The sequence below is a fragment of the Ictidomys tridecemlineatus genome, chromosome 2 (assembly GCF_052094955.1).
Source record: "Ictidomys tridecemlineatus isolate mIctTri1 chromosome 2, mIctTri1.hap1, whole genome shotgun sequence".
In the NCBI taxonomy this organism is placed as follows: domain Eukaryota; kingdom Metazoa; phylum Chordata; class Mammalia; order Rodentia; family Sciuridae; genus Ictidomys; species Ictidomys tridecemlineatus.
In genome coordinates, this window is record NC_135478.1 from 69,104,041 (window position 1) to 69,111,477 (window position 7,437).

At 46.1% G+C, this 7,437-nt stretch overlaps 1 pseudogene; it reads right to left on the minus strand.

The window, feature by feature from the left end:
- Positions 1-4,666: 4,666 nt before the first annotated feature.
- Positions 4,667-7,386, minus strand: LOC144368166 (chondroitin sulfate synthase 1 pseudogene; annotated as a pseudogene).
- Positions 7,387-7,437: the final 51 nt, after the last annotated feature.

The following is a 7,437-nucleotide window of genomic DNA, read 5'->3' on the forward strand; positions in this document are numbered from 1 at the left end:
TTCCCCCATGCCTGACTGTAAGGGAAAAGCCAGCTTAGGTGCCATAGGTATTAAAGGCCAAATTGATAGTGGGTACCCAACTGCCTGGCCTTAGGTCACTCTCCCTCCTAGGCAGGCTGTGCCTATACAATGCCAAGAGAAAATGCTGAGCATGTGAACACTCTTGTGGGTCTGTGGAGTTGGAGCACCTGGATTACTCTGTCTACTCTGTCTCAGTGGGTCCACAAATCAAAGCAAACCAGGTATTTGTATGCCCATTTTCCAGATGAGAGAACTGAGGCTCCAACAATGAATGGATGAACAATCATGGTCACAGTTAGTTGTTGGGCAACCCATCCCCAGGCTCTTTCCACAGATCCTCATCTCTGTGGCCCATGTCATTGAATCATTAATTCAATCACACACTCATTCGACAATCCCTTAGTGAACATAGCTGTGGTATGGGCCAACTGCTGAGTGGAGGAACATGAGGACCACCTACCCTGGAGGAATTCACAAACTGGTGGGGGACAATTTGGAATTTATACTATTGCTCCCTGCCTCAAGTTCCTGGAGGTCAGCACCACCCACACAGACCAATAATGTCAGATGCAGCACAGGAATCTCCCCCTAAGCTTGGGATAAATTTAACCAACAGAAGCATCCATGTGATGCTTCAGCTGCCTGTGCTTGGCCACTTTGGCCACGTCACAGTATTTCATTGACCCTCAGTGCCTCTGAGACCTGAGGGCTATGGTTGCCCATCTCACGGTGATTCTGAGAGACATACACAGTCTGCCCAGACTCCACATAGGCCAAAGGCAGCAGACCCAGATATAAACTCATCCATCTGCTCCCATCTCTATACCCAGCTCAGACCTATATTGACCCTAGGGAATAACAGCCTCACCACACAGCAGGTCTAGGCTGGGTAAGCCCCTCAATGTACAAGGAAGATGTCAGGGTCCAGTAGCTGATGGGTCCTGGGATGAGACAAGGTTCTCAGAGTCAGAAGGGGGAGAGAGACTGGCTTTCTCTATAGCAAAAGTCATACCCCAGAATAGCACAGGTGGGTGTGGGGGATACTTAGGGAGGGGACTCTGGGGCTCTAGAGGAGGGAGAGTGAAGTGGCTGCTCAGGTCTTGGGGAGGGGAATCAAGTGGCTATTTGGGGCTCTTGTGGAAGGGAGAAGCAGAGCCAGTAGCTCCTCCTGAGTTGAGCAGGTTGACTCTCCCATCTGGTCCATGCCCCCAACTGCAAGAACTACAAAGGCACCAGGAGAGTATCCTCCACCAGGTCTGGACAGGAGACACCAATATTCTTCATCCCATAGTACTCTGACTCCCAGCCTGTACTTTCCATGTCACAGGTCCAAAAAAAGTTTTCAAGCCAACTAGAAACTTGAACTTCTAGGAGTATAGGTTACATAGTCACTGTCCACTGAAGTGCCCACTGACATTTAATGTTAGTGAACTTTATCCTTCTTTCTGACACATCAGCTTCTTCAACAGGGTCTCTGTCATTCCTGTGCCATTTTCCCTGTCTCCAACCTCATCTCCAGGGAATTTTCCTTCTGTTGTCTGAATCCTTGAGAATCTCACAGAATGCCCAATCTTCATCCCCTCTTCAGGATGGCTTTCTATGGTTCTGAAGAAACCACATGTCATGACCTCGAATCAAAGCTCCCTCTGAGGCTCCTCAATGAGATATGCACGAAGAACAGTTCTAAATCAACCTGGATCCCTCACACACATGAGATTGGATGACTCTCAAAGTAGCACTGACATGGTCTAGGAAGGTTGCTTCTTTCTCAAAAACATTTTGTTGTGCAAAGTCCTCAAGAGTCAAGAGATTGTTTAAAAGCACCTTGCATGAGAACTCCCTCCATCTGGGGTGACCTGAGGAAAATGCTCACTTATTTGGCCTTCTTGAAGAATTGTAGAGAGGCCATGGGAACATAAACACAGAGACATGGAAGAGAGTGCTAGGGTCACAGTCAGTCTTCCTGAATGACTGCCTAGTTACCTGGAATCTCAAACCAATCTGTTAGGTCAATAATTACACAGAATTACTCTAGACCAGAGGGGCTCTATGCAGAAGGGATCTAGGCCTATTTCCTGGGGTTCCAGACATTCCTAATTTGTACCTGTTGTCCTCCCATGATTATTACTACTGTCTTCTCCACTCCCAGTAAAGTCCCAGTATAGATGATGAATTTTGATCACTCAATCTCAGATAACTGTCAAACAACTCAGTGATGATTATGATTAGAAGGAAGAATGAGATAAAGACAAGGACAATGATCATGGCTGAATGATTTTCCTTAACTCATCACATCAGCTGTCTTTATCTACAGGCTGAATCTCTCCATTACACAATATTGTTTTCTCATTTTCTGAGGGCCAGGCCTGATGCTGAAGGCTAATAAACCCTACGTGTCACTGACCTTGTAGATGAGCAAGATGGTATAAAAGATTTCATTCAGCATTCAAGGGGAGCCCCTGGGAGTTCCCTGAGCCACTTCTGCTTCTCTCCTGTTAGGGTGCATGTCTAACTCCTGCCTCTGGCCTTGGACTCCTCACATCCTGGGGACTGGTGCCAGATTCCATCCTAGGAGTCTGGGATGCAGCTGCTTCTTCCACAGCACCCCCATATGTGCATGACTCTCTGACTAATCAGGACCCAGAAGCTGTGGTTTCCCTTAAGGGCTGTCCCAGGTCTCAGGGAGAAAAAAGGGACTGTCCCTAAACATAGTATCCCCAGTTATACCAACGCTCAGCCTCAGCTCCTCTCCCCCCCACACCAGCTCCTGCACCTTCAGCAGATGCCTCACCACAGACCACATCCTCACAAGGTGACCACACTCAGAAATTTGGAAATTCAGATTTGGCGGGATCCTGGAGATCCTCATGGGGCTGGGCAGGCATATCCCCAGCTGTTGCAGCTGCAGCTCTAGATGCCCATGCCCTCCCCTGCTCCAGACTGATATACACTGAGAACTGAATTCTGGCAGTGAGAGAGGAGTCTGGGTCCAGCTGACCCTTTTCTCAGTGTCCCTGGAGCCTGGAGTGTCTCTCCTTTTGAAAAGGAGTAGGTATGCTATTCCAGTGCTCCCCTGTCAGAAGGACTTGCGCTAGCCTCCTGCTGCCTCATTTCTACTCACAGTCCTCAGAGACTCTCCCTGTGGGTATAAGGTGTTCATTCTTCCTAGGCCCAGTTGTCCTCAGCTTCCTGCTCCTGCCATCCCCAATGGCTCTTCTCAACTCATGTGATTGTCCCACTGCAGGGTGGGGAATTGGGGATTCTGAGACAGAGGATGACAGTATTGTTCTGGGGACATAAGAATGGTTCTGAGTCTCAGAATTCTCAGTTAGAAGCTAGCTCTGTAGAACCAAGCCCCTTTGGAGAGGCTTCCAAGATCTTAAGAACCCTGCCTCCTCTGGCAATATTTGGGGAGGAGAGTATTCCCTACCTCAGCTCTCCCCAGGAATTGGGAGAGACTGTTTTCCCCTAGTAGAATATATGCTATCACAGACTCACTGACCTGAAAGGGATATTCTAGTACCTTCTGTTGATCACATAGTAGAGGTACAGAGAGGGAGTTTTTCTTGCATAAAGCACACAGCAACTTTGTATAAACTCTGTGGCCTGGGACTTTAACAATATCAGCCAAGACCTGGGAGGACCAGACATTTTAAAACACCTGGCATGATGTGATCCTGAAACTGGATGGTAGTTTTTTAGGCAATTTTAATTCTTTAACTTCAATCTCTCCATCCAAGTTCTTAGAATGCCTGACATGGACAGTCCAATATGGGGCAGCAGAGACCAGACATGGGAGCTGAGAGCTGGAAAGAGTTGAAGCTCTTCATGGGGGAGCCTAGACATCCAGTGGCAGGCTGCAGGGTTGTTACAGGAGGAGGGATGCAGGGATACAACTCTGGTTCTGCATTTTCTGCAGTGTTAGTTTTCCATCATCCTAACAAACACCAGAAATAATGAACTAATATGAACGAAAGGTCTCTTCTTCCTTTCAGGTGTCTACATTTTGGTCCATGTGCAGTTGACTACATCACTTTGACCCTGAAATAAGGGAGTCTATCATGTTGGGCAGCACATGGTAGAGAGGATCTGCCCACCTCATGGAAGGTAAGGGTAAGAGGAAAAGAGACAGGAATGGGGACTCCATTAACTCCTTGAAGGGAACACTATGACTGGAGACCTTCCAAAAGCCCCAGGTCTTAAAGGTTTTGCCATCTCAACACAGCCATAAAGCCAGACTGCAACATCAAAGATCCTTCTACCTGCACTTGCTGCTCTACTTCCTGCTCCAGAACTTGAGATGGCTTTTAAAAAACTTGTAAAAACAGACAAAAGTTAGAAACTGTGCAATGTTAGCAAAACAGAATCTTACAGTGTTTTGGTTTTTTATTACAATAATATTTCATGAGAATGTTCATGTTTTTGCCATAGGACTATAGACAAGGGACCTGGAAGGAAATGAAAACAAATTTCATCCAAGACTTTCAAATCAGAATTAAGCTGGTTTGCCACATCATGTTCACAAGGAAGATGTTTTCAAAGGCAAAGACTAATCATAATTTTGTTCACAAATCTCAATTTAAAGGAGTCCTATGTAAGAAAAACACTTAGAAATTATATCCTTGCATGGACTTCAAAAGCTGATATTACAAATATTTTTTAAAAAATAGATAATTAAAAATATTTTGTCCAGCAGAGCTGGACATCAGGCTGGCTGCTACTGTAACTTGGATCATTTATCTCCAGTCACATTTCAGCTAATTGCCGCATGGAACCATGTGATGATGCTTTGGACCCCAAGCACACTTTGTATTGTTTGGGATCCAGATTGGAGTCATAGAAGACAAAGTGTTGGACATGCACTACCCCTACCTCATGGATTCTTAACATCTTTAAGCATACTTGGAGAACATTACTGAAAATGTCCACATCCTTCAGCCCCAGCCATGGATGGAAATTGCCACCCACTTTTACAAGATGTCCCTTATAATTACAAGTAATGCCAAACCCATAGTTTCTCCAGAAGCCAGTTTTTGAGTAAAAGGAAAAAAATGGTTGTCCCTGGGAACTTTCCCATCATAAATAATCTTTCAATCATACTGTCTAAAGATGATTGTGGAATATGTTTATTGGCCCCAAACTCTATTTGTTCAACACTGTTGCAGGAGTTCCATGGTAAACACCAGGTCAACTTCACAGAAGAAGTGCAAAGATTTATTATGAAATGGGAAGATCTTACCCTGAGGGCCAGAATAATTTCAAATTCTGAAGATGAAGGCAAAACCTTCATATCACCTTTAGGGTACTTCCTGGTATAATTTCTCATCAGTTCCTCTAGTTTGGCCTTATCAGGGTTGGAATCAGAATTAAAAAGTAGTACAACCACTTTGGTGTGCTGACTTGGGGTGGGACATGTCTTTCCTAAGTTTTCCAGAAACCTCACAAACATGTCAAAATGTCCAGATAATGGCACCAGTATATGACATTTTCATCTTTGACCTCTTTATGTTTGTCCTTGGATCCAGGGAACTAGAAGGGAAAAAGCTACTTCAGGGAATTGGAGAGGAAGAATAGGTATCCAGACTTCTGGTTGATTCTGTTGGCCAGATCCTGAGTTTCTAGTTCCTCATGCTCCACTAACTGGATCTTGCTGAAAATATTCTGTAGGTCTGCATGCCTCCTCACAGCAACTGACATCTTTCCTTTATACTTCCTGTGTACAAGCAGTAGGTTCAGAAGTGCAAAATCTTTGCACTTCTTCTGCCCCAAACATGGGATTCACCACAGGACGATAGCCACACAGATCTCCTTGAAGTCCATGATGCATATCCGGGTCTTGGTGGCGGCCTTGATCATTTCCACTACCTACATGATGATGTCAACCAAGGCTTCCATCTAGGCTGAGTCCATTCTTCTTGGGAGGGAGGGGTACAGGGTGGCTAACGGTCCACAGCCAAACACAAATTCTTCCCAGTCAGAAATTCTCATTGCAGAACTTCCTCTTGAGGGCAGGACTGAAACCTCATGAAGGAAGCAGGAATTCCTATGCATGGTCCTCTATGCATCTATGTGTTGCTGTATTTGCTCATTAGGATGATTTCTCAGTGGATCTGAATTGTGTGATAACTCTGCTCTGTAATTTGGCAACTGAGAATGTAGCTGTGCAGTTTGTACTGGTATCTTGGGTTTTTGTTCAGGGTGAGCATGATAGCTTAGTGAATCTTACTGTTCTGGAGATCTCAGATGTACCCCTTCTTGTTCTGTTCAGAATGCTCATTAAAAAAAGCTGATATATCTCACAAGACCCAAAACATTTCTGTAGTGCTCAGTCCTGTCTGCCTGAAGAGCAGGGACTCAATGATATTTAAACTCCTCAGGAAACTCTTCAGATGATCTCTGTTGATGTAAAGATCATCATCTACTTCCAGATCACTGTCCAAGCAGTGCTCAAGCATATACTCGAGTATCATGAAAGTCTTCTGGGGTGGGTAAGTGCAATCCACACCCCATAGTGGCACAATTGGAAATGGTACAGGTGTGTCTTAACACTCACTAGAGAAAAACTCCACTTTCCCAGAAATTGTTTTAGGTTGTATTCTGAAGGCAGCCACAGCAGGAGTCTGAAGTATTTCTGGGTGGTCATGACTCCCACAAAGAGAAGTTTCCTGTCATGCGAGGCTGCCACTGGGCCAAGCCTTGTGGCCATAGCTGTGCCCTACAGACATTATCTTGTGCCCCACAGGCTTGGGATCCTTTTGCCCACCAGCAGTCCTTCAGGCTAGTATGGCACCACTAACCCCTGGTTTCAGCTCTGAAGCACAGGGTAGGACAAGCCTGTGTGGCCAGCCCAAAGCCCAGCAGGAGTCAGATATGAGGCAACAAGCAGAGGTAGGCTTGCTAACTTGCCTGGAGCCATGCCCACACCAATCTGCCTATAGGGCCACTTTCACCGCCTATGTTCAGAAGCCCTCCCACCACAGCTCCCAGCAGCAGAGACTGGTTGCCCTCATGCTAGGAAGCCTGGTCCCAGCTTCTCAGTGGGTGCCTAGGGCCATCCTTGCCCATGGCAACCCTGGAGCTGATAACAGGCCTGGTGCCAAAGCTTCATTATGCACATCTGCCTGCACAACAGTGACCTGCTCCTTTAAGAAGGGAACATGCCCTGCTCATGCAAGCTGCCTCTCCTAAGCAAGGCCACCATGACTATTCAAGCTTTGGCAAAGAAGTGTGGGGCCAATGAAAATTCATTGGCAATGGCACCTGCTCAGAGATCTTGGTCCTGTCCTTATGGTTCCCGGGCAGGCTCCACCCCTGTTCTCCATGTGGCCTAGACTGCTGCTGCTGCTGGTGCACATGGCTCACCATTGCCCTTTGATTTATTTTGAGTTAATTTTTGTGCAATGTGAGAAATAGGGT